General features: G+C 40.0%; 1 long non-coding RNA gene across 1 annotated transcript; it reads left to right on the forward strand.

Annotated features, from left to right (window-relative positions):
* Positions 1-1,313: 1,313 nt before the first annotated feature.
* LOC126949376 (uncharacterized) lies at positions 1,314-12,182 on the forward strand. The gene is made up of 3 exons (XR_007723690.1): positions 1,314-1,557; positions 9,690-9,799; positions 12,064-12,182. It is a non-coding gene; the product is annotated as an uncharacterized LOC126949376 (long non-coding RNA).
* The last annotated feature ends 14,380 nt before the right edge of the window (positions 12,183-26,562 follow it).

Here is a 26,562-nt window from a genome sequence, read left to right on the forward strand (position 1 = left end):
AAATTTTGGGGGACACATTCAAACCACAGTAATATCAGAAAGAATGGCCATAGTTTCCAACAAAGTTATCTGACATTATTTTGGTATAAGTTTTCTGACTCAGAGAATTGTTTTTTCACTGGAGTAAAATTTCAGTGACACTCTATTTGCATAAAATTATTAATAAATACCATCTCTTTGTCAATTAAAATGAAAAATACTGCTGTTACTAGATCAGAGTATTTGATTTTGACAAGACATGTAATGTATACGTTGTCTAGAGGCTAGGAATATATCTATGTGGTTTCTGCACTCAGAAATCAGGGCCATCATAAAGAAGATCACCTTGGCAAGCTCCACGGCATGTTTTTATTAGTATTTCCTATGTCTGTGGTATAGGAGGAAAATACACCTATGCCTACAAATCGAATTGCATTGACCTAAAATATTGATTGCATATTAAAAAGTCCAAATTAAGACAAAAGAAAACAAGTTGAATTTACAGACAATTTTCTCAGTCATAGATGGATTCTGTCTTATTTTTATTAGTTGATGTGCGTTTTAACAAACCATTTAAAATTCCTAGTACTATTAAGATGTCTTTTCACATGCCTGTGACATTACCTGGGAGAACTCAGCGACGTGAACATGAAGCTCTAATATTTTATGATTCAAGAATCCAAAAACAATTTGTTTCCTAAAAACAACCAAAAAAGAGCATGTTTTAAGAATAAATAAATAAATATATAAGTGCATCATTGGGATATTGTATGGTAAAGCTAGCCAGGGCAGATCTTTCTGTGATGTTAATCATTAGTTTCTGATATATCTTGTGATTTTTTAAAACTCATTTTCTTGTATTTAAAATAAACTTATTTAAGACACAAATGTCCTGCTTAAGCTTACGTACTTTGGGTGTTTTCAGTCAAAAGTTGCATTATCAAAAATTATTTCTCTATATCTCTGATAGTTCAATCTATTTTTAAAATTGCCTTCCTTGTCTCAGAGAGAAAACTCTTTCTCCTTACATTCCAACAATTGTTCCGTGACAGCTCAGTGTTTGTTGGAGACAGGATAAGGATTCTGATAGATCGACCCGGCTTGTACCTTGCAGTGCAGGCTCTTGCCTGTCTGCTGGGACCTAGGGCCGGTAGAGCTGTAACTGCACAGAGAAGACTGCCTGCTTCTTACAGGCTGGTTTTCAATGTCTGGGAGAGTTTAACTCTGCTCTGCATCTTCTGCCTCAGCTGGAATCCTACGTGTATCCTATCCCATTCCTACCAAACCAGTTTAGAACACCAAACATACCCCCACAGTTTGACCCTTTTTGGTGATCTTAGAAACTCAAGCATAGAGTTCAGAGAAATGTGAGCACCTGTATGAAGGGAAGATGGGTACAAAGGAATGAGTGGGGGTTCCTCTTCACCATCCCTAAAACTGTAGCAGTATTTAGCGGCATCACTGATAAGGCCGGTCTCAGAACTGTGCAAACATCTGCCCTGCCTGGCCTCTCAATGAAAAAGCTTCTACCCCTTAACAGATATTTCCACAAACTCGCTGTCCACCTCCCTGTTACAGGTTAGTAAACCAATCAAGCCTTTTATTTGAAAACATGAGGTGACAACTCCTTAGTTAAATAATAAAGAAAATTCAAGATACCAAACACACGCCGAGGAACGAAATAGCTACATCAGAATAACAGATTCTGAGGCAGCATCAGATTCTTTCTGGGCATGTACGCAGTTTCAATTGAGTGTTCATTTTCCCTGCAACTCAATTTTCCATCCTGAGTTAAATGTCTAAAGGTAGAAGACAGACAAAGAGATGACTTTCCGGGGTTCCTTCTAGCTTCTAGATCTTGGTGCCTAGAGTTTAAATTATTTTGTTCTTAAAGTGGAACAGCTTATATCTAAAACATTAAGTGTATGATACAGCAGAAGAGTTAATAGTCCTTGAATTTATTACCTCCTTCCCCCTTTCAAGAAATATCTGACATTCTCTTCCAGAGCAGGGGTAATAACCTCATTCCTCTCAGGATCCACAGTGCTAGGCTTAAAGTAGGGGTCTAGCATATCCTGAACTGACTTGAAATCACACATTTGGATCACTTAATAGTTAAGTTCCTTATAAACCTTAAGCATCCAAAGAGGGCTGAGGATACATGTTTGAAATAGATTATTTTTAAACGATGTAGATCTATGCATCCTGATGCAGATAGATCTCTAAGAGATCTGGAGGAAAAGAAAGTATGGAACAATACTTTCATCATATGATTCGGATTATGTTGTTTAAAAGAGAAGTAACGCCAAACTATTTGTTCCTTTAGGTCTGTATCTCTGGATGCAGATGTATTAGAAAAGCAGCAACAACAGGAACGCTATCCAACGCACTGACGGCAGCCTCTAGGAGAGGATGGACTTGGAACTTCATCTGACCTTTGTGTTTTTAACAACCAAAATTTATTAATTCAGGACTTGTGTTTCTAAAAGTAAGCAAAACGAAAAAAGAAGGTATAACAAATTTCTTATCACCAAGAGAATTCAGAAAAAAATAAGTAGATAGGTCAATGTTACATAGTTTATGAAAGCAAGGTGGAAATGCATAAAATCAGAGTGCCGTGGAAAGAATAATGTTGGGGCATTTTTCAAATGCATCTTGTTCTAATGTACTCTGAAAGGTGGTATAAATTAGCAGAAGTCACCCTAATGCACAGCAAATGCAAAAGTAGTGGCATTTGAAGGAATCACTTATTTTAAAAACAAATCTTAAAGGAACACGTTTAAACAGAAGTTAATGTAGATGTGTATTTACATTGAAAAATAATTTTCATTTTTGAAATACATTTCCTTTTTGGAATTTAATAAGCAGGTGAAAGGGATTTAGACTACAAAAGGAAAATTCAACTTAAGTTTTAAAACATTTGATGTTAATGGTTTTTGTGGGGATTTGAAAATTATCTAAAGATTTTGATGAAAATCTCTCCGCATGAATATTTAACAAAACATCTACAAAGAGAAATTTTGTCTTGGTTGAAACTGGAATTTTTCCACTCACTCTATCAATATCTTTTTTCTTTATGATTTTGTTTAATTAGTATAATATTATTTTATTGTGAAACATTTCATGGCCACTGCAGAAAATCAGAAAGTACAAAAAGCAAAAAGGAAAAAATGAAAATATTCATAATTTAACCAGAAATAATTATCTTGGATTATGTTTTTGCTAACCCTCTTATGCATGTATGTATTCACATTAAAAATGATATTTTTCAAAAACAATTTTAACTTAATGCATTGGAACATTTTTCGTGCTATTGATTATTAAATATTTTAAAACTTGGAGACAAGAAGGCATCCTGTTTATCAAAGTTCTCAATTCACTCAATAAAAATTCACTCAATAAAAATCATTTGTAATCTCAAATCACTCACTTCATTTGATCCTCCCAAAATCTGGTGAGGGAGGAGGTGCAGGCACAGTTGCAGGGAATAGAGCCAGAACTGTTAACACTCCTGGTGAGACAGCAAAGTCAGAGAGTGTCCACCAAGTGTCACTTGGACACAAAGCGTCCAAGTTCATAATCAGCTGGTGAGTAAAGGAGACAGGACCTGACCCCAGACCTCCTAATAATAAATCCCAAATCCCCCCTTCTGGACTATCACACTGCCATGGCTTTCTCCCTTGTACCATTCAGGATTCTGTCCAAATGGAATCTCCTCAAAACCCCTTTCCTTTCTCACCTTGTTCCTTGCAGTGTCTGTGAGGACCATGACACCAACTTGGTTTCCACCTGTAGCCCAGCACCAAGCACAGCATCCGGTACATAGTAAATGCTCAACGAAGGTTTGCTGATTGAAGACTACACCATGGCGCCACTGGCTCTCAACACGACCACAGTTTGGAGAGTTGTCAAAAGAGATGACGAACATAGGCTCTGACAAGCTGGCATATCTGTTTAGGTTAATCTGAGTAAACAGACTGAATCAATGTACTGGTTGGATTAAATTAAGTTCCCTATTTTCATCTCTGGGGAAAATCAATAAAACAAAAGAAGATTGTGAGAAGCAGATAAAACAACCATTATTGAACTAAAAATCCCCAAAATAACGCAGCTGATTTTTCTTAAAGTCTGTTTTAGTGAAGAAGCAAAAAGTTAATCAGTAGTTTTATACGATCTAAATAACCAAATGACAGAATAACCAGACTCTTGTCACTTCCTAATCAGCTATTTCTATGTGTGTGATAGAAAATATTGGAGTACATCTTTGCAGTTTATTTATTATTAATTACTGTCCTTATAAGAATGGACCAATAGGAAGGCCCCCTAGTGGTGAGTTACCGATTACATCGCTTTTTGGTTGGCACATTGAAAATTTTTAACTAAAAACAGTCCTGTACACGGCTGCATTTCTGTTTAAGCAGTATTTGTTAAAAGCACTTTTTTTTTTAAAAGAAACAAGCTTTTCTCACAAATGTCTAAAAAGTTCTACCTTTGAAACATTTAGTCTAAGAATTCTTCGTCTTTCTCATGTTTACAAGCATAAGTAGTTCCTATATAAAGCTAAAGGAGGACAAAACTGTATTTCTCTGTCTATCTTCTTGACTACTTGGTCTATTTTAAACTTTTTCTTTTTTCTAACTATTTTCCCCAGTAATATTCACCCAAAGAAATGTGTAGGCACAGTATATTACTATATATTTCATACTGAAATGTCTTTATTAATAACTTTTCTCCAACTTAAGTTAGTCTCACTAGAATAGTAGTATAGCTTTAAGTTGATACATTTGAAAATAATTTATTTGAATATATGTTTATTTAAAACAATAACTGGCTTCATTTTCAAAAATACATGTACAATTTAAATACTGTTGGGGCAAATGTGATGTCACCAGGAATTATAATACCGAAAGAAGTTAGTTCTCAAATCTTAAAAACAAAGCAACAAAAACTCAACTTACAGTTTTTAAAAATATAAGATATTTTTACTTTGAAAAATAATGTCAAACTGTATACATTTTAAATATATTTAATTAATATTTATTCTAAAACCCATTTTCTTGAAAATGAAATGTAATATCTAAAGTCTTTCCTGTAAGGATAATTATTGTTTTCTGCATTGAGTGGAAACATTTTAATGATCCTTTTAAAGGATGCAGTAAAAACAAAACACGCAACCTTCAACTGATTCCACCTTTGTATAAAGTAACTCTTCTTTTGAGATTCACATTTCATCTGCAGACTGATATGATGCCACGGCATTTCAGGAAATGTAAACACAAACAAAAGATAGTAATGAAAAATGAGCGACTGCTGGGTTTTATTTTGTTATTCTAGTACTCTTCCTCCAGTTTACACAGCTTATTTTCACTAAACTTTGTTATCTCGTTTTGCGTATTGTATTCCCTTCAATAAATGAGTGGTTTTGATCATTTTTCAAAAATGAAAACGCACATAGGCCATGTATACTCATATTTTTCTGAACCTGGACAGAACTATGCCAAAGAAAAGAGAACACATCTTTCTCTTTCCAAAACATAGCTGTGTTTCATTGCTAAACTTTTATACATCATAATTTCCAGAGACCTCTTCGTAAATTGTCATTAGCAGAAGGTCATTCTGGCCATTTGAATTATTGTGAGATTTTTCATGTACACAAAAAATAGAAAAAGGCTTCCCATTCAGGTATTTCAGTCGCTTTCCTAGTTTTGGTTGATATGATATATTTAACATTGGGGCCATTTAGAGATCACTTGTGACTCAATTAAGGCAAGAATGAAAAACATTTCTTTAAAAGTTCCTTGAACTCAATTAAATGGTATTCCTATCTCCTCCTTCTCCCCTTGCCCTTTTGTAGGAGATGGCATGTTACTATGAAATATTACTGCCTTGCTTTGGCAACTTTATTTTGGGCTTTAGTTGTGGAGGAAGTGGAAAATTTTAAATATTCTAACCAAATGGATTAAAGAGATCACCTCTGTGCTTCCTTTGCCTGGGGTAAAAGGTCAACTCTCACTCACTTCCAATCTCCTACTTTCCCCCAGCCAGTCGGCAGTCCCCATGCCATGTTGCATGTATGGACGACAGGCCTTGAGGTCTTTTCTGTTAGAATATATAATCGCCCAGAGTTAGAAGTGGAAAATGGAAGCCTCTGATCATATGCTCATAAAAGGCAATTTCAGTGTCAGACCAGTGGACTGAATAAATATAGAAAGGATTTATTATGAAGTTCTGTAGTGATGCTGGCACCAGCAGCAAACTGCTGGGCAACATTCTGTAGCCAAAATCCAGGAACAAGCACAAACATTGAACCACTGTGTTCTCAGTGACAATAAGGAGAGTGGCTTTATGATTGGCTGGCATGGCCACAAAAGACACATGCTGGCATGTTTCAGGACATAAATGATAGACCTGCTGCTGGGAGTTTATAATTATTTAATCAAACCCAGACTGCAGGACCTGGAGACACATTGTTGTCCTCCCAAGAGTGGAAAAAGGACAGAACTCAAACATTGACAGGCTCCAGGGGGACCTGGAGGGGTCTGGGATTGTGGAGGTGTGTGCTTTCCCTGGCCAGCCAGAGACCAGCCCAGGCCCAATAAAGGGTCACTTCCCTTGGGCTACATCTCCCTTGCAGCCAGAGCTGGTAGGAGCTGAGTTACCCATCATCCTCTTGATGTGCTGATGGAAGTGGAATTAATTATATCTCCTTTCATGGAAGGAAACTTATGTCCTGCTCTGAACAGGAAACCACTCATTTGATCCAACTCTTTCTCCAGCACACACACACACACACACACACACACGCGCACACACACACACACACACACTTACAAAGGACTCCTGCCAGCTGCTTGCATTGTGTGTACATAGTTTTAAATCCTTGAAGACTAAAAAGCTCCACTCCATTCAACCCTCATCCCTGCATTTGGAGAGTAACATGATGGACATGCTGTGGTCATGAAACATCCCATGGCACTGGATGTTTAGGGACGGGAGTCTGGGGTGCAACTGGACTTTGTGCTCCAAATCAGCCTACAATTCCATCCCAGCCTTATGGAAAAAGAAAGTTGGGGATGGGGATGGGATTGAGGCTTTCACAAGCAATGATTGTGCGTTTTGGTGGAAAGAGAACAAATTACTAAATTAGATTAGCATTATATTTCATTCCTAGCCCCTAAGAGATTTAGAAATTTAAATAAGGTACTCTATTGAATTCGGTTGTTACATGTAAACTTTAAGTTTCTATTTTAATGCCGCAAGAAATAGTGCATGAACTGATGATGTCATGAGGGCATGGATTTTTTTAAGGGATATTAAGTTAAAGCAAACTGGCATTAGAGAAAATGAATTCAATGTAATCTTGATGTAACTAATCAAAGTACCAATTCTTTTATTTCTCTTTCTGTACAGAAATGCTTTAAAGAGTGGCTACTACCAGCCAAGCAAACAGGAATTCCTCCCTATTTCTTCCTCTTTGCAATCCTATGTGTAATCTTCACACTTGGGATACTATAAAACATTTACCGTTATCCAAATCGATATTTTTTTCTCTAAATATGATTTTTTTCTTTAAGTAACTATGAACATTGTACAAGTGGCACATGGATACATTTTCATTGTAAATAAAATGGTGAAAGAAGTGAGAGCCCCCTCATTGCCCCCACTTTGTGGTTCTACTCCCTAACCCCAGAGGTAGCCATCATAATAGATTGGGTGTGTAGATTTCTTTCCGCCATATGTTCGTTCTTTGAAAGGAACAAATTTCAAAAACAAAGTATGGAAAATATTTAACCTTCTGCCACGATTATTAGGTTTTGATGTTTAAGAGGGAAAAATGCCCAAACACATAAAAGTGGAAAATCCCCAAACAATTTGGTAAGATATGCATTGTAGATTTCTTCATTCTGAGAAGTCCTCCAAAGGTTTGACAGACATACTTTTGAACATATGTAAAGACATCTCCACTTTTAGAAAATAAACTAAAAATGAGGTCGATTTAAAAAAAAATACAAAATCTTTTATCAGTTTCCAAAGGAGGGAAAAAGAATCAGAAGGAAAAAAATTAAACCATATTTCAACTACTCATGTCTTATGTTCAACCAGTTTTGTCTTTTTTTTTTTTTTTTTTTTCTGCAGTGCACTGGCATAATTCTCAAACAGCTTCAGGAGTTTGGGGATTTTAAACACAGTCTCTTGCCATGATATAAATGTACATTAAAAAAATTGTATGTTTTTAGCTGGCATTTTAACAGAATAATAATCTTCCTTTATTCCTTCTTTATATACCTTCAGTAATGCTAAAATAGTGTATATAGCAACTATAATTAAACAAAGATGTGGACTTATTTTATAGGTTGCAGTCAACGTTCTAATTTTGTTTTATAAATGAATTAAGAGGAATTTAAGCTAGCAAAAGAGGTTGAGATGATGGTAATGAACAGTCTGCTTAAGTATAAAATGATCAAGCAAACACAGTAACGAAATTATCCAGAGCATCTTGAATCTTCCCTTTGATGCCCTATGAAGATCCATGGGAATTTCCGTGCTCATGTTGCAAGCACCTCCCCTGACTAATAACGTATTGTTTACAGTTGCTAGCCTGTGCTGAATTTCTGTAAGGGCATTAATTATCAAGAATGCCATTTTCTATTGCCTGTCTGAGTAAGCTCAGAAACAGGACGACATTTTAAATACACCTTTAGGCTATACTCTGTCTTCGCATGATGCTAAATTCAGAGAACAAAGGACAAACCAAACTAAAAAACCACCAAGCCATTTCCTTGGCACCACATAGTCAACTAACCCAGCCAAAGTATGGAAGGCTCACGTTTTATTTGTTGTGTGTGTGTGTGTGTTTAAATGAGATCCAGAGAGAGAGAGAAAGAGAAAAGAGAGAAAATTCTGTAGCAAGAAGACACATGGTAATTCTACTTAGAGGGTGCTGTGGGTGAAATGAAATACCCAGTCCTTGCCCATGAAGAATACACAGCCTGGTACAGAAGACTAGATAAATTGCATAAGATGAAAACATAATTCTGACCACAGTCAATAGAATGAGATTCATACAGTAAAGTTCTAAAGAAACTTCATGGAAAGAACTATTTCCATGGTGTGTGTGTGTGTGTGTGTGTGTGTGTGTGTCTGTTGTGCTGTCTGTCCATCTTTAACAGGAAAATGGAATTGAGTGATAGTTCAGTGATTTTCAACTCAGCCATTTTTCTTATTTTAAAGAAAGGTTTCTCTAAATATTAACAGCTTCATTAAACACATTCCCTCAATAAGCATTTCTTCAACAATTGTAATGTTCCAGCAATATATTGGTGAGAGAAGTAACAATAATCAATAGGACAGGTACAGTTTGAAGGACATTTGATAGAAAAGGAATATGAGGCCCAGTATAACATGTTCTGACAATAATAATTTTAATCTGGAAATCTTCCTATGCATTATTAGTGTTGCAGGGGAGTTTGAAAATAAGAGGGCAGTACAGAGATGGAGAGGGCTCACTCATCAAGTTTGGGAGGCAGAAGGTAACAGAGGGGGACACTCGAACATGGCAGTAAGTGCAGGAACTCTTACAGGTGGACAGGAGTTATCAAGGGAAGGGACAAGGGGAGGAGCTAAGCTGGGGCACATGTAGAGGAAGTCCAATACTCACATCAATGGGAAATAATGTTTGACCAGTGTTATTGTTTTGTTTGCTTGCACAGCATAAGTCGTACTTCTTTGTCCTTTTCTGGAAATCATAAATGTGAATGTCATTTGCAGCATGCATTTGTATAGTGGAAGGAAGTTCTCCATGGACCAGGCTTTCTCCAAGGTAAATCACTGCTATAACACCAGGATAGACAACCACATCTGGCTCTGAATGGGTGTCAGTAAATATAAATGTGGAAGTGTATCCACCGAGTACAGTCAAAATGTGATTCCCTTTAGTTTGAATTCATTGTTGCTGAGTTTACTGAAGTAAAGGGAAAGAATTCTCTACAATTTTCTATTCTGGTACCACAGGAAGTAATTAAAACCCCTACTTGAGGGGAATGTCTGTTTTGGGCCTTGATCTTGTCATGTTGTTGCCTAAAAAGAGTTTGGCGTCAGGATGAATTTCAGAGGCCACAGGCCAGTGAGTGTATCCCGTCCTGTTGTTGGCCCTACCTTAGGTGGGTGAACACACCTGCGGAGGTGTCAGTGGGTTCTTTAATATCACTGGGCTTTTCCTCAAATGGAGAGAGACTTGTTGAAAAAGATAAGAAATGTTTTTGTAAAATTCGCCTAAATGTGGCTCCTTTCTTTATTAGAAATATAGTAGTTTCATTTCAAAGGAGAAAACTCTGTTGCCTGTTCTTCAGTGTTGAACAGCTGAGGTGGCATTTATGGGTTCTAGATCAATATTATAAAGTTAAACATGAACGCTGATCGTCTTCTTTTAGCTTTAACCAACCAGTGTAGCTAATTGGCTGAACTAGACTTTGCACTGAGTTTCTTTTGAGTTAAAGGAGAGCCGGGTGAATCTTCCCAAGAGAAGAACATCTCAGATTTCTGCCCAAACTCTGACCTACCTCATTGCTGGAGGCTATTAAAAGAATAGAAAATTTCAACTTTTATAGCATGAACTTCCTTTAGGGCTTCCAGTAAGACTTCTGTGCAATACCAGCCATAAAGGAGAAGGGGAAGGAAATTGGAAAATAAGGGCTAAGAAACTAGATAGGGGATGGCAAGTAAATATCAACTCTGATTGATTAATGGTTGCTGCTAGGAGCACTGGGTGGGAAGGATCAGAAAGTTGCATCTGGGGTCATTGGAAAGAGCACCATGATTGATGATCACTGTCTGCCTTAGCTACAGAGCGGGATATAGGCCCGGATGCAATGACTTGCCCTCACCAATAGTTGATAACATCCCTCTGACTCACACGTCCTATGAGTCTACATAGGCAGAATTTTCATTTAGAAATAATAGATACTTTTTCAAAGATATAAGGATATCAAAGATTGCAGATTATAGAAAATTAGTGGCTCAGACCAAGCCCTTTCTTTAAGACTGCTGAGTCTACTGGGGAGGCCAATAAGCACATAACTAAATAGACTAGAAGACCAAATATAGGGGTCCAAAAGTGACTAATTCTAAGTAGGTTTGGATGTGGTTTGTCCCTGCCAAAACTCATGTTGAAATTTAATGGCCAATGTAGTGCTGTTGGGAGGTGGTACCTTTAAGAGGTGATTAGGTTTTTTTTGTTTTGTTTTGGTTTTGGTTTTTGTTTTTTTGTTTTTTTGAGACAGAGTCTCTCTCTGTCTCCAGGCTGGAGTGCAGTGGTGCAATCTCGGCTCACTGCAACCTCTGCCTCCCGGGTTCAAGCGATTCTCCGGCCTCAGCCTCCCAAGTAGCTGGGACTACAGGCGCATGCCACCACGCCTGGCTAATTTTTGTATTTTTAGTAGAGACGGGGTTTCACCATGTTGGCCAGGATGTTCTCAATCTCTTGACCTCGTGATCCGCCTACCTCGACCTCCCAAAGTACTGGAATTACAGGCATGAACCACCGAGCCCAGCCGGTGATTAGGTTTTTAAGATGGATTTCTTGAGAGGCTGGGTTAGTTTTCCTGGGAATTGATTTGTTCTCATGAGAGACAGAGCTTCTCCTTTCTTCTGCTTTCTGCCATGAGTTGAAGCAGCTTGAGGCCCTCACCAGATGGGCTGCCAGATCGTGGACTTCCCAAACTCCAGAACCATGAATGAAATAAGCCTCTTTTCTTTAGAAATTACACAATCTTACATATTCTGTTATAGTAACAAAAATGGACTAAGGGAGCATGGGGAAAATGTTCTGGAAAGGAGGGAATCAGAACTTGGCTTTAAAGGTTGAATAGTGGTCCAAAAGGCACAAGGGACAGAATTCCCTGCAGCAGGAACCCAGATGAGCAAAGGCCCTGAGGTGGAGAAGGTCATGGTACATTTGGAGTCCTGAATTTGCTGAAGCAGCAGAAGAAAACAGTGAAGTCTTGGAGGGACAATGGAGGTGGAAGAGGGAGCTGCAAACATAGCCAGGACCTTAAGAACTACAAGAATTTGAATTTTATTCTCTAGGCAATGGGGAGCCATGGAAATCTTTGAAGCAGAGGAGTGTTCTACTCAGAACTGTTCTGTTAAATGATTATTGTGCAGCGGGGTGGAAGCTGGATTAGCAGGAGAAACCCTGGAGACAAGGAAATTCAATTTAAAGTCTACTGCAAGAGGTAAGGAGGGCTTGACCAAGGTCAGGGTCAGACGCTCTAGAAAGAGGAGGTTGGGTACATGCCCCTGTGGGAGGGGAAGCTAGGGCAGCAGTGGCAGCCATCTCTTGTGTTCCAGGCCAGCAGGGTCTCTCTCTCAGTCCCAGACCCACACTGTGCTTCAGTAGGGGGCGGGAGGGCAAGGGATCTTGCTCTGGGGGAACAGGTCAGCAGGCTTCTGTTCTGAGAAAAATATGGTGACCTTTATCTTTTTCCTAGCGCCTTGGCACCAACATGACCCTGACCGACATTTTCCTTTTTAGTCATGGCTGTACTTTTCCATTTAAATAAGATGCAAGCCCAGCTCCATGGGGATTCCAGGGAGTCTGGAAAGGTGAAGTCATCTCCTGCCTTAGGATACAGCAGGCACATTATTGCTCTGTTTTCAATCCTAGAATCTGGAAGTTGGGGAGGATCTTAAACATCCCATCTGACTTCCCTTGGGCAAGAAAGAAAAGTATGCAAACAGACCATCAACAGTGCCAATGGGCCTCTGGTGGTGAGGAAGACACAGAGGTTTGATGTGGGGAGCAGGGGAATAAAACTTCATGCCCTGTCCGTACTGTGGCTGTCCTTAAACCACAGCTACAACAAAGAAGCCCATGTTTATTAGGCTGTATTTGGGGAGGGAAGCAAATTGGCACTGGATTGTCTCAGACCAATAAAATATTAAATTACTATAGAAATAATACCTTGTCATGAAAGGCATCCCCTTTCATGTTAATACTTGCGTATCAAATTAGGCTAATGCTCTATTAGGCTGTTACAATACTGTGCTGATCTGGAGAGTGAATGAACTTAGATATGCATATTAGTATTTAGCTAAAGTAATACAACCCACAGCCAAATGCTCCACTAACTATGAGCCTGATGTTCCTAACATGGTTGTAATTTACTGCAAATGTCTCCTCCAAGTCAGTGTCCTTAGGAATTTTTATTGTCATAGTCCCTCAGTGTCAGGTCTTCCTGCTGTTGACTTAAATCATGGACATTTTAATCTATATTCAGATTCAAAATTAAACACATTTTGTAGCATGCTCAGATGGTTCTGATGTTGTACAAGGGAATGTCTTTATTCCTTTGAGACATCTGGAGCTGGCCACCAGTCCATGTAGCCAATCCCTTTCTTGCCCTGTCCAGATGTTCCGCCTTAAAGAGTGTTGCTATGTCTGAAGCACACCAGCCTGATTCAGGAGCTTAGTATGTGGAAAGAGTCAAAAGGTCTCTTTTCACAGATCCATTGTTCACTGCCCCTTTCCCGAAGAACAGGGAAAGGCTATGAGGAGGATAGAGTGACTGAGCCTGTCTCTCTGTCTCACTCACAGATGTGGATATCCATCTAGGCTTTCTTTTCTAAGCCCTCTGCAATCCATCCTGGGGTGGGGGTATTTGTAGTACAAGGACATTATTCTGAAATCTGTCAGTCTTCATGTTAAGTGGATTCTTATATGTTCACGCCTTGCTTATTTTAAAGTAAATTTATGTGTGGTCATAAGAGTGTTCTGAGACAGGGAGATTACTCCCGGAGCCATTCACTCTCTCAGAATGAATGGAAAGTGGGGCAGTTTGGCTTGGCAGTTCCTGAGATGGGAGAGTTCCTCGGGGGCGTTAGCCACCTGTCCTGGTAGATGAAGGGTCTGGGACTGGTTAGACCTGTCCTAGTAGCTGCAATCCTACACAGGATTCACCTAGAACAGTTGTACCCGAACTATGGACTGTGGACCAGCAGCACCAGCATCAGCCAGGACTAGGTTAGAAATGCCATCTCTGGTTTCATCCCAGATCCCCTGAATCAGAGTCTTCAAGCATCAGGTCCAGGAATCTGTATTTTTAACAAGCTCTCCAGGTGGTTTTATGAATGCTAAAGTGTGAGAAGCGTCAATCTAGAATGTGGAGTTTGTCATACCCTCAAACTATGGTTCAAATCAAACTTGCCCATCGCCCCGATATAGTCATTGCCATGACAGCCTCTTTCACTTCCAACCTGTATGTTTTAGAAACTTAACCATGAATGAAGCCCAAGTTCACATCCTTTCTCAGCTCCTGACAGTCTTTCACAAGCTGCCGGGATTCTTCAGAATTACTAGTTTAAAATATAGGGCTGGGAATATGGTATGGAATTAAACATAAATACATTCCATAGTCAAAGACTCATGACACCCACAAATGTGCTGAAAAATATTTATTTTCAACCAACAATATTTTACATTTTGATAAACTGTTTGAAAAATGTTTCTAAAGCTTATTATAACAGATCATGTCATTTTCTCTGCTTACTCAGTGGAGTAAAGGGTAGAGCTGACATTGCTCCCATTTGATAGAAAAGGAATCTGAGGCTCAGTAGAACATGTTCTGAGAATAATAATTTTAATCTGGAAATCTTCCTGTGCATTATCAGACTTCACACTGGGCATGGCGGGTGGATCACCTGAGGTCAGGAATTCAAGACCAGCCTGGCCAACATGATGAAACCCTGTCTCTACTAAAAAAAAATAAAAATAAAAATACAAAAATTAGCCAGGTGTGGTGGCACATGCCTGTAATCCCAGCTACTTGGAAGGCTGAGGCAGGAGAATCACTTGAACCCGGGAGGCAGAGGCTGCAGTGAGCTGAGATCACACCACTGCAATCCAGCCTGGGCAACAAGAGCGAAACTCCATCTTAAAAAAAAAAAAATTTCAAAACCTTTCTGGTGGAGTGCCTTGCTAAGGTCCACAGTCAGGAGGAAGGCCTGTCTATTGAATCAGATTAGTCTGTCCTCTGGCATTCCATCTATGGGAACTTTCAACCCCACATGAAGTGGGAGGTCCAATTCCCACACAGGCAACAGGGACAGAAGGGGTACATTCTTCATTTTTTGGAGTTCCACCAGGCACCAGGACCATCTTTCAGTGAGCAGATGACCCAATACCCCACTGGAAGCCCAACAGTGTTTTGATTTTAATGACTCCTAAGCTGAAGATGTCCCAGTTAAACCAAAGCTGGGCAACCACTCAGCAGTCGGTTAATACTTAGACCATTTAGTCATTTGAAACAATGCAATTAAGGATGAATCATGGCTCAGTAACCTAAACAAAATCAAATTAACAAATGAGCAGCACTCCCTTTGGTCTGGGAGGCTAATTCATAACCTCCCACCTCAAAGTTCCCTGAACCTTTTATAGATTTCAGGGCACCCAGACTCTGAACTCCTTCCCATTTCAGCACAGACTCAGTTGTGGCTCCTGGGTATACAGCTGATGACTAAAAGGAGAGGGCACTCTGAAGGGGCTGGCCGTGAGCACTGATATTATAGGGAAGTGGATATTTGTGTAGACATTGGGATCGCACAGACTACAATGTGAGTCCCAGCTCTACCCTTTACTACTAGCAAAGTGAATTTGGATGAGTTATTTAATCAGTTTTCCTGTCTGAAATATTGAAATAAGAATAGTAACTTGTGTGTGTGTGTATACAAGTATGTGTATGAGTGTATATATATATATGTGTGTGTGTTAGTGCATATATATACATATATATATATATAACCACACACACATATACTACAGATTATCCAGTAAGGATAATTATTAATCTGTTATGCTTTTGAATCAAGTCTAAAATACCATTACAGAAGCATAACTCATTACCAGATAGCTTCCTACACTAGATGTAAAACTCCAGTTTTCCAATGTGGTGAAACCCCGTCTCTACTAAAAATACAAAAATGAGCCAGGCCTGGTGGCCTGCGCCTGTAATCCCAGCTACTCAGGAGGCTGGGGCAGGAGAATCACTTGAACCTGGGAGGTGGGGGTTGCAGTGAGCTGAAATCACACCATTACACTCCAGCCTGGGCGACAGAGTGAGACTCCGTCTGAAAAAAAAAAAAAACAATAAAACAAAAAAACAAAAAACTCCAGTTTTCCTCTTGATATGAAACTATGATAATTAATGTATTTGAAACTGGAGATTTCAACAGGATCATAGAAACCTGGAATGTAAAAGAAGTTTACCTGGGTTTTTTTGGGCTTTTAGTAATAATTTCTATATTTTAACTTTTGTGGGTACATAGTAGGTGTGTATATTTACGGGGTACATGAGGTGTTTTGATATGGGCATGTAATGCACAATAATCATATTATGTAAAATGGGGTATCAATCCTCTCAAGCATTTATCCTTTGTGTTACCATCAATCCAATTATACTCTTTTAGTTGTCTGAAAATGTACAATTAAATTACTATTGGCTACAGTCACCCTGTTATGCTATCAAATACTAGAGCTTATTCTTTCTATTTTTTTTTTTGTACCCATTAACCATCTCCATCTCCCTGGCATCCTCTCACCACCCTTCCCAGCCTCTGGTAACCATTCTTCTACTCTCTTCTCCATGAGTTCAATTGTTGTGATGTTTAGATCCCACAAATAAATGAGGACAAGCAATGTTTGTCTTTCTATGCTGGGCTTATTTCACTTAGCACAATGACCTCCAGTTCCATCCATGTTGTTGCAAATGACAAGATCTCATTCCTTTTTCATGACTGAATAGTATTCCATTGTGTGTAAGCATGATATTTTCTTTATCCATTCATCTGTTGATGGACACTCAGGTTGCTTCCAAATCTTGGCTATTGCCAACAGTGCTGCAACAAACGTGGGAGTACAGATGACTCTTCAATACACTGATTTCCTTTCTCTGGGGTACATACCCAGCAGTGGGAATGCTGAATCATATGGTAGCTCTGTTTTCAGCTTTTTGAGGAACCTCCAAACTGTTCTCTATAGTGGTTGTACTAATTTACATTCCCACCAACAGTGCACGAGGGTTCCCCCTTCTCCACATCCTCATCAGCATTTGTTAGTGCCTGGCTTTTGGATATAAGCCATTTTAACTGGGGTGAGATGACATCTCTTTGTAGTTTTGATTTGCATTTCTCTGATGATCAGTGACGTTGAGCATCTTTTCATGTGCCTATTGGCTACTTATGTCTTCTTTTGAGAAATATCTATCCCAATATCTTTCTCCTTTTCAAATTGAATTATTAGATTTTTTACTATAGAGTTGTTGAGTTTCTTATATATTCTGGTTATTAATCCCTTGTCAGATGGGTAGTTTGTAAATATTTTCTCCCATTTTGCGGTTGTCTCTTCACTCTGTTTTTTGTTTCCTTTGTTATGCAGAAGCTTTTTAACTTGATGTGATCCCATTTGTTCATTTTTGCTTTGGTTGCCTGTGTTTGTAGGGTATTGCTCAAGAATTTTTTGGCCCATACCAATGGCCTAGAGAGTTTCTCCAATGTTTTCTTGTAGTAGTTTCACAGTTTTACAGATTTTTAGAACTTGATCCATGGAAACGTGGTGACTTGTCCAAGTTTGTGCCATTTGAGACAAAAGTGTGAATGGGATCTGTCCCCATCCAGCAATCAACTTCTCTTCAAGACAGAGAGAAGCCAGCTTTTCCCATCTGAAAAGTAAAATGTGTTCTCTACAGCAGTACAATTCAGTAGAAATATAATGTGAGTTAACATAAGTAATTTTAAATTCTCTAGTAGTCACATTTTAAAATGTAAAAAGAAACAGGTGAAATGAAATGTAAAAATATGTTCTATTAAATCCAACATACCTAAAATACTACCCTTTCAACATATAATCAATACAACATTTATTGATGACATATTACACATTATTTTTGTACTCCATCTTTGAAATCCAGAGGGTGTCTTACTCTTAAAGTACCTCTCAATTCAGATGCTAAGTTTTCATCAGACATTTGATCTGTATTTATATTTCAGAAAATTTACAGGCAAAAAGATATATTCCCATACCCAAGTTATTCCAAACATACTTAAAGCTTTCCAATGTATAATTTAGTATTAATTTTTGAACTAAAATTAATTAATGTTAAATAAAATTTAAAATTCAATTCATCAATTTCACTAGCCATACATTTCAAGGCTACATTTGTATGGCTACATTTCAAAGGCTGGATAGTCACATGTAACCAGTAGTTGCTGTATTGGAACACACAGCTCTAATCTCTTCCAGCCCTAAGATTCTAAGCCTTGAGGAACATTGCTATAGTTGCCTACATAAAGATGATCTAAAGATGGTGATGGAGGCTGGGTGTGGTGGCTCACACTTGTAATCCCAACGATTTGGGAGGTTGAGGCAGGCGGATCACCTGAGGTCAGGAGTTCGAGGCCAGCCTGGCCAACATGGTGAAACCCCGTCTCTACTAAAAATACAAAATTAGCCGGGTGCGGTGGCACATGCCTATAATCCCAGCTACTCGGGAGGCTGAGGCAGGAGAATCGCTTGAACCTGGGAGGCGGAGGTTGCAGTGAGCCAAGATCACGCCACTGCACTCCAGCCTGGGTGACAGAGAAAGACTCCATTTCAAAAAATAAATAAATAAATAAAAATAATAAAAATGATAATGGAGGAGGTAGATGGCTTGCCTGGAGAGATGACAGAGTCACCATTAAGAGCTCTGGCCCTTGCTTGGGTGAACTTGGCTGAACATCTTGTTTAACCTGCCTGAACTCCAGTTTGCTCACGCATGAAACGGGGATTATAACAATTACTTCATAAAGTTACCAGAATGGTGCACATGCCACTGAATGTAAAGTGCTGAGTCCAGGACAGGCATAGCAAGTGCAGAATAAAATGTAGTCCAACAGTTTCTGAACAGACAATTCTACATTTTTGGTTGTTTCCATTTAACGAACATAAACACTTTACAAAGAGCTTGTGCTTGATAGAGGAGCCACCGCAATTGCCTCTTAATCTCTAGCCATGCTCCTTAGACCCTAGGAAACGTTCCCCCGATAGCTCGCAGTTAGAGAGAATCACTACTAGGTGATGTGATGAGGCTAAATGCTCTTTTTTGACACACTTTTGCATTTGCTGTTCCCTTTTCCTGGAATGCCCTTCGTGGTTCCCTCTTTTTTGCCTGGCAAATTCCTACTCATTTTTCAGAACCTAGTTCAAAGACCCTCTTGGGACTCCTTCAAACAGAATTATTCAAATCTTCCAAGCATTCTCTCGTTTATATACTTCAAAGAAATTGAATTTACTTCAAAAAAAGAAAAACGCAGTTTTCAAGGGACGGGGAGGAAGAATAGTAGCAATAGTAAACAATAACGATGTCTGTTAATGTCTGGCACTTTACATGGATTATTTTATCCAATCATAATAACAACCCAGAGAGAGGTTATATGATTCCCCTTCAGAAATGAGGAACCCTGGCCAAGTCAGTCCAATTTTAGAGTCCCATTTTCAACCACTGTGCAGCACACACTTGCCATTTTTGGATAATGTGACAGACCTTGCTATTGCCTACCTCAAAATCCACTCTCCTTTTTTTCTCAATAAGAGAACTCCAGATTTGTTTGAGGTATCAATGTGCCCAGTTAAAGAAACTCAGACTCCCCTGAAGCTCAGGGTAGTCATGTGACCCTTATCTGGCCAATGAAATGTAAGTGCAAAGTCCACTGTGAAAGGCTCCTGGGGCAGATAACTCTGGAGAGGACTTTGTTGCTTATCATTTTTTTCTTGTTCTAGCCTAAAGTTTGCACCCGATGCCTGGACTCAGAGCAGCCATCTTGTGGCTGTGAAGTCAAGAGAGACACTAGAAGGATAACAGGACAGGGAGCTAGGAGGAACCATGGTCTTTGAAAGACTTTCTATTAGGTTACCAATATTAAATCTATTTGATTCAGCCACTACAGTCAGATTTTAGCGACAAGCAGCCAAATGCAATTCTAGTTAATAAAGAGAATTTAGAGCCAGCCAGGAAACCCATCAGGCTACATGTGATTCCTTCCTCTTCACAGATTGCTACTTATTAGAATCTCTTCTAATGTGGCATTTGATGCAGGAACTTAGCTTTGTCATTTCCATGGATTGGACAAGTATCTTTTCCTCTTTGTACAAACTGATTTTGTCACCACCAAGACATTTCCCAACGAGACAGATTTTCTTGGCTGACTGAGGTCATTCTTCCTGGACGACCTGCAGAGTTTCCCACAAATAGCACAGAGATTCATCTGGCAAAACTAAAACTTACATGATCACAGTGGCACAGATTCCTGCCTATCTTTCAGGCCAGAAGTCAAGTTGCATGGAAACCAGGAGCTCAGAGTTTCCAAAGCCATCAAACAGTCACCTACAAATTAAGGTTTTTTTTTTTTTTTTTTTTTTTTTAAACACAGACATGCTCATTTATTCCTATGTTGTTTGTGTATGTCTTTGCCCTACAGTGACAGAGTTGAGTGGTTTCAACCGAGACTGTACAGCCCATGAGACCTAAAATCTTTACTATCTTGATCTCTACAGAAAAAGTTTGCTAATCTCCACCTTTAGAGCAACTAGATATGGAAAAAAGACATGACAGAGACTAAACAATAAGAAGAAATGACAGCTCCAGCCCCCTTTTACCCATGGCAGCCATAGTGCCAATTAGATTCTTGCTACATTCTGGAAGGTGCATTTGAATGGTCTATTTTGTGAGGATCCTGAGGGCCCTTAACAACTTTCCTGAGGTGACATTTAGTGATTGATGAAGCCAGGATTATAACCCAATTCCGTCTGCATCTGAAGACCATGATTTTAGTTATTAATCCTTAATCATTACATTATATTCCTCCTCCTAAGCTTAATTCAATCTCTACAGTAAATACTGAAGGTGAAAACAGAGAGTATTTTTTATGTATGCATGTATGTATGTATGTTTGAGACAGAGTCTTGCTCTGTCACCCAGATTGGAGTTCACTGGTGTGATCTCAGCTCACTGCAACCTCTGCCTCCCAGGTTCAAGCAGTTCTCTTGCCTCAGCCTCCCGAGCAGCTGAGATTATAGGCACCTGCCACTACACCGAGCTAATTTTTTGTATTTTTAGTAGAGATGGGGTTTCACCATGTTGGCCAGGCTGGTCTCGAACTCCTGACCTCAAGTGATCCACCTGCCTCGGTAACCCAAAGCGCTGGGATTACAGGTGTGAGCCACCGTGCCTGGCCAGCCAGAGAGCATTTTAAATTTCCAAATGACTCTGTGGAAGAAGGAAATTTACTTAGCTCAGACAGGTCCACAACATAGAAGGATAGGTGCCCCCAAATGTGGGGAGAAGAAAAAGAGATATGGGATCCCAAATGGGGGGAATAAAAGTACTTGTGAGAATGGAAGGATCGATTTCTCTGCTCAAACAGGGCTACCTTCACTGTCAGTTCAGGTGCACGGGCTCCCCAAATTGCGTGCCTTTCCCTGGGTGACACAGCACCTGAAGTGCCACCATTAGCCCTTCAACTGAAGGACACACTATCAACAAAGGAGGGTGCCCATCTAGTGGGAAGCCGCTGCAGGTCTGAGTCACAGGACTTAGTCTTCACTCCTCACCCTAGCTCCGTGCAAGATATCAGTGACTACGATAAGAATGAGATGACTTCATGCTTGAAAAAAGAGAAGCAGTCAACAGATGTTAAGACAGAAGATCTGTGATGAGGCCTGGGAATTTGTAGCATATTTTTAGCCCAGGCAAGTCATACTGTAGGGGAGCACATGTGGAAAGAGCTGAGAGTGTTTGAAGACTTAATGTTAGTCTAGTGTGAGCCACTGGAAAAGGTAATTTGGTCTCTGGTGTGAATTGAGATATGGTATCCAGGGCATAGGAGATAGTAACTTCATGAGGCAGAGCACACCTATTGTGTGTGTAAATTCTAGGAACTAGCAGTTGAGAAGGTGGAGGTGAAGGATGTGAGGGGTCTGGAGACCAACAATTGTCCATTCATCCCAAAATTTTGAGAGCAGACTATATGCAAGGCATAAGGGTCTTTATTGGATATGCAAATGATTTTACTTTTGAGCAGGGGATACAGATATTAAACCAATCCTCACACAAGCATAGAATTAGGAAGCATGGGCTGTATAATAAGGGAAGGGGCAGAGTGCTGAGGCAGGGGGTAATAGGAACCCTAACAGAGATTGGTTGTCTGGGAAGGCCTCTGAGAAGGTGACAGTTTAAACTAAGACCTAAGAGGTCAGTGGGAGGCAGCCTCTCAGTAAGTGGAGGAAGAGCATTTCAGGAAGAGGGAACAGCAAGGACAGAGGCCTGGAGGTGGGAAAGAGCCAGTTGGGAATGGAGAGGAGAGTGTAGCCAGAGCTTCGTGAAGAAAAGGCACTGTTAAATTTTCAGGTAGGGAGGAGGATGTCGCAGGGCATTAGGCCAGTTAGAGAATTGGGTTTCAATCCAAGTTCAATGAAGAACCACTGAAGTGTTTGAAGCAGGGACAAGATAGGATTATTCATATTTTCTGCTTTGGCTGCCATGGGCATTAGAGGAGTCAAAATATCAAAATATTGAGGCTACTGCAATAATCCAGATGAAAGGGGATGACAATAGCACTGAGCAAAGGCTGGAAGGCCTGGAGAGCTCAGTCCTGGAGAAACAAGTCTTAGGAAGGAATAGCGTGCTTGCCTTCTCATCTCCAAGGAGCTTGGATGTGAAAGAGGGACTTACTAGACTTATCCTCGGTCTTGCCCAGGAAAGAATAAGTAGCAGTGGCAGGAAGCTATTGAGGAGGAGGTTTCCACTCAACACACAGAACTTCCAAGCAGGCAGGCATATCTGCTCACAGCTTGGGCTGCCTGGAGAGCAGCAAGTGTGCTAAGACTGGAGATCTTCACTCACAGTCTGGATCCTGCCTTCCGAAGCATATTGCAGGTGAGGGCTTCCAAAATGTTATTCTACAGCCTTACAAAATCCAGAAATGCTCTGGGAGCAAACAGTTCCATAGTCAGTTAAACATGAGACGTATGGTATGCTCGGTACCTGTCGGGGGTCGCCTCGTGCCTCATCGCGTTCATCAACAGCACTGAGAAGTCCTGCTGCTAGGAAATTAACTCAGCAAAGTTTAAGCCAGCACTTTTCAAACTTATGTGGCCATGGAACTCGATGTGTACCTGCCTGTTGATATTCTGTGAAACTAGTGGTCCCTGGAATACCCTTCAGGGAACATTACTGTAGAGAATTTATATGTAAGTTGAAAGGTGGATTCTAACATTTCTCGCAAGCCTACAGTCTGAAGTTCTGTGTTAGGTCTTATTGATTCTTACAGTTTCCTTTCACAAGTCAGATATTTCTGATAGGAGAGGAGTTCCAATGTGGAGAATCGTAATGCATGTCAACAGTGTTGTCTGTGGATTTAAACCTTATTCTCACACTGACTAGGTCAGTGTTTTGAGTACTCTTCAATCTCTATGAATATCTGTTTCCTCATTTGTAAAATGGGAAAAATATTAGTACCAACCACAAAAGGTTGTGGGAATGCTTAAATTAAAGGATAGTAAGCATTCAATTATCAGAAGCATAAAATCAGGAAGGCATAGCCCTGGGGGTTACCATTACCCAGTAAACCAGGCCAATGGTTTTGAAAATACAGGATGCACCCACATCAGCACCAGCATCCTTTGGAGGACATGTTACCGCACAGGATGCTAGGCCCTCCCCAAGACCTTCTGATACAGTGGGCCTGAGGTGGGGCCTGAGAATTTGCACTTCTCACAAATTCCCAGATGATGTTGATGGCTGCTGCTGGTCCAGGGAGCACACTTTGAGAACCACTGGACTAGACTGGTTTTCAAAATATCTGCAAACTCCTTTCTACTCTGGCCTACAGGATCAGCTTAATTTATAGGTTAATGAGACAAACCCAGAATGACTTTCATGTTATGTAATTTCTTTCTTGGGGCCCAAGCTTGTCTTGGCCCCTTCCTCACCCCTTCCCCACCCCACAGGTGCATTAGTGTGTATGGGGAAGGACACAGGAAGTGCGAACACATTCCAGGAGGGGGAGGATCATGCCGGCCTGCACACGGTGAGGCTTCTTCGGTACAGATGCACTGAATCAAAGACCTGTCTCCCATTTTCCCTCCAGGCCTGGCTTGGCTCCTGGAGAGGCAATTAAACTTTGGTTCCATTTTGAACCTTTTTCCACCCAGTTAGGAGCCTCTCTGGAGGATTTTTCTCCTTTCTGGGAGCTCCTAAAAAGACAAGCCCATTTCTTTGGCTTGTCTCCGTTATTCCCAGGGGTTTATGCATTGAATTTTTTTTTAAATATCCACACTTTATTTGTGGATTCAAAGTGGTTTTGCAAGTTCTGACACTTTTCCTGGTACCATGTTGAAGACAGAGGCTGAGGAGGAGATGATCTGAGGGGATGCAGTATTTATGAACTACGATATTTTCTAAAAACAGCTGGCATTTATATAAACAAGGGAACTAGGGTTTTTAATAAGGTAACCTCTCCGAGTTTGGCATTCAGATAGAAAACATGCTTATTGTGCTTTCCTTGCACGTAGGGAATCTCGTTGAAAGTACCCGGCACTCAGACAGTATTTTTGTAAACAGTGATGATTTTAGTCTATGGTGAATTCTAAATTAGACACAACATATGCGATATTGCAATATTTAATAATCTCCCTCTGTTTATTTTCGTTTAAGGAGTGATAAATGGCAATGTCATCTCTGTATCATATCGTCCTGAAGGACTTTGCTGTGACAATTGTAATGTGGTGCCTGGAAGGGTGAAGGAACCACATAAAGTGCCCAGAGCAGATCGCTGATGGCTGGCTCCTCGCTGGTGCATGCCCACTCTCCCCAGCCCCCAAGTCTCTCACCCCCAGCTGGATTCCTGTCCTACCATAGGAGCTTTGGAGTTTCCAACAACATGCTAATATTTTCTTTTTAAATAACAACATCACTTTTCTGGAAGCCCTAATATAAATGGCTTCTACTCTTAAGTCTCCAAGAAGAGATGCTGAAGGAATGGCTGGAGATACTGGAAGATGCTGGAAGAATGGCTTCTTCAAAGGCAAAAGAATCGCAAAAGGGCTTATATATCAACTGTATGTAAACTTGGGCAAGTTGTTTAGACTCTCCACCTGTGTTTCTTCACCGGTGAAATGGGTGGTGGTTGCAGGGGGGTTGCTCACAGAGAATACTTTCCTGCTGGGTCTCTTGAGAGAGATGAAATGAGATGTTGTCTGTGATATGTCCAGAACACAGTAGAAGCTCAGAAAATGGTAACTTCTTTCCTTGGCATTTCATTTGGTTTCTCATTTCCTCACCATCCTCTCATGTGCTCTGAAATCATGGTTGGAGTTTTCATAAATGGTTTTACTGCCTAGTTTTAAGAAACAGCTTGTTTTCTGAGCTTTGAAGTTCCCAAGAGACACACAATCCTCTAGCCAAGCTCATTCACTAAGACTCATCCACGTGAGTCATGGATTTTCTCTCTAGGACCTGAGCATGGTGAGTTCATTTCAACATCATCTTAATCTCATGTAACTTACAGCGGTAGAATCAATAAAACCCACGTGTGATGGGAAGACCACAAATCTATTTACCTGTTTGAATCAGGCAAGTACCTACCCTGTTGGTGCTCTCATTAAACTTCTGGGAAAACACTTTCCACACCTGGAAATATGAACTGGAAATCTCATCATGAAAGATTTTCTTGATAAATCCCAGGCATCACTACATTGTGATTCTCAGGAAAATTTGACCCTTCTTTGTTTTGGTCTGGACTAGAGTCAAAAGCATTTCTTAAATGAAAAATCATTTTCAGAAGTCTTAAAAATGTAGGGCCATTCATTCCAATTGCCACTGGATCTTTTTCATTGTGCTAGCCTCTTTATTCGTAGCATTTTCTTTAAAAAAAAAAAAAAATCAATGCTCAATTGACATGAGGCCAAGTTGGTTGACTCTGGGAAAAGAAAGTATTGTGTGAAAGAGGAGATTACAGTTGTTGAGAGCTGAAAAAAGTGTAGGAACTGAAAATGAAGAAAACAGCCTGGAAATTATGCTTGTCTATTTTTTTTTTTTTAAAGACAGGATTGAATATGTTTTCCAGGCCCTTGAGTTTAATTAAAGTCAAAGGAATATTTCAAAGGTGAGTCAGAAAAACAGCAGGCGAGACAGTGCAGTGGCCAGGATAAGAGACTATGGAGAGTGTTGTGGATAGACAAAGCCAGAAACAAGGAAAGGAATGGACAGGAAAGCAGGTGGAAACAGAGGGACAGACTGCGGGAAGAGGGAAGCAGAGAAGAGGGAAGGGGATTGGGGGGAGAGTTTAAAATGTTTTCATATGTAATGTTAATATATTTTTCTTCACACCAATGCAATCATAAAGTACATTTTTAATATTTTTAATGGAAAAAGGCGCCCCTTTTTAAGCTGATTGCTTCCTAACCCAAACCAACCCACACCCCATCTTCTTCCTCAGGACTATGGGCCTCCGTGAGAGACCAAAACTGGTACCAGACAGAGTACTCCAGTGGTT

Source organism: Macaca thibetana, chromosome 2 (assembly GCF_024542745.1).
Source record: "Macaca thibetana thibetana isolate TM-01 chromosome 2, ASM2454274v1, whole genome shotgun sequence".
In the NCBI taxonomy this organism is placed as follows: domain Eukaryota; kingdom Metazoa; phylum Chordata; class Mammalia; order Primates; family Cercopithecidae; genus Macaca; species Macaca thibetana.